Here is a 1,914-nt window from a genome sequence, read left to right on the forward strand (position 1 = left end):
TCTTGGGAATAAGTTTTCTTGATCTTCTTTCAATTTCTCGAACTCCTCTGTAATGTTTTTAGTTTCTAGTATGAACTAATTTAGTTTTTCTAGGGATCAGATGTAGCCTATCTTTGAATTCCCACTCTTGACTTCATCAATATAATTTTGAATATTGTTTCCCTTGATTGAGTTTTTACTTCTATTCTTCATGCTTTTGATTAATTGGCCACTAATCAACTGATTTGTTAATCATAATGAACTGAAGGGATTTATGTGTTTAGTTCATTGAGTAAAAGCCATGAATTACATGTAGGATAGAGATATACTTACATGGTTTGTGTAGTTGTTACATGGAATCCACGAATTTAATGATTTCTCACTTGTTGTAACCCACTAAAATATAGTGGGTTAGCTTGAGGAATTTCTATTAGTACTCAGAGAGACTAATAGATATGAAAGGGAATCTCACTATCATCGGGAAAATATTTCTCAATTATAAAGAGGAGAAAATGGGAATGCTTAGTTATGGTGAGATCACCCCTAGGTCTTTAGCAATTAATAAATCTCAATTTCAATTTCAATTTCAATTTGCATTATAGTCTAGAATAATTATCTTCCTTATTATTTGTTCAAATAAAATTGGTATAATTAATTTGGTACTTAATCTATAGTCTTCGGGATCGATCTTTTATCATTATATTACTTGTTACGCTTACACTTCTTTACTTTTTCACAACAAGTTTTTGCGCCTTCGGCTATTAGATTAATATCAATATCAATTATTGCTAGTTTTAGTTTGAATTCTTTTATTTTTATTTGTTTTCTATTATTTTATTTTATTTGTAGTTTGTGAATTTGATTTTTCAGGTCCTCTGATTTTGCATAGAAGGAGAGAAACGATACTTTACTTCCTTTTGATCCTGAAATTGAAGCAACTTGTCGAAAGAACTCAAAGCAAAGAAAGACATAACAAATTCATCTTCCACTTCTAGAACAATGAATCTTGAGTTAAGCACCAAGGCCAAGACTTTGGAGAGTATTTGCACCAATCGAGAGATAATAGACACTATAAGGCGTCCACCCTGCCTAACAATTTTGAAATCAAGCCTGCTATCATTACAATGGTGCAAATAATCAATTTTCTGGATTGCCTATGAAGACCCAAATCTTCACATTGATGGGTTCTTGGACATTTCCACATTTAAGAGCATGGCTTCGATGATGCCATAAGATTGAGATTGTTCCCTTTCTCATTGGGACAACGCTAGAGTTGGTTGCATTCTCTACAACCGGATTCATCACTACTTGGGATCAAATGGCTCAAAAATTTTTGGTAAAATTCTTTCCACCATCTAAACTCTAGTTTATTAACGGATATTTCTATTTTTTTGCGGTATGATTCAAACACTATTTGAGGCATGGGAAAGATTCAAGGACTTGCTAAGGAAATGTCCACACCACGGATAGAACATGGAGGCAAATTCAGATTTTTTATAATGGTCTATCTAATTCCACAAGAACATTAGTAGATCTTGCCAGGATCATCATGAACAGGATCCAACGAATTTTTGATCTGTTGGATGTTTGGCCTCAAATGCATATCAAGGCCAGGGATGGTTCCCGAAGATTTTCAGGAATGACGATCCCATGCCCATGGCCTCCAACTTGAGCATTAACAAAGCATAGGGTTGTTCCTCGGCACCAAACCTCCAGCTGTGATATGCACTATTGTGGGAACACATTATAGCATGAATGTCAAATGGCTAATCCTTTTGAACAAAATCAGTTAGAGCAGCAAAATATGTGGGAACTTTAACCACAGAATAATCCATATTCCAACACATACAATCCGGTGGAGAAACCATCCAAATTTTGGATGGAAAAACAATCAAGATCTTGAAAGACAACCTAAAATCAACAAGCTCAATCATT

At 34.3% G+C, this 1,914-nt stretch overlaps 1 pseudogene; it reads right to left on the reverse strand.

Moving 5' to 3' along the window:
* Window positions 1–1,348: 1,348 nt before the first annotated feature.
* Window positions 1,349–1,448, reverse strand: LOC149009457 (small nucleolar RNA R71; annotated as a pseudogene).
* Between the last annotated feature and the right edge of the window lie 466 nt (window positions 1,449–1,914).

Source organism: Hakea prostrata, chromosome 7 (assembly GCF_041222555.1).
Source record: "Hakea prostrata isolate BN-2017 chromosome 7, UWA_Hpros_2, whole genome shotgun sequence".
Lineage (NCBI taxonomy): Eukaryota > Viridiplantae > Streptophyta > Magnoliopsida > Proteales > Proteaceae > Hakea > Hakea prostrata.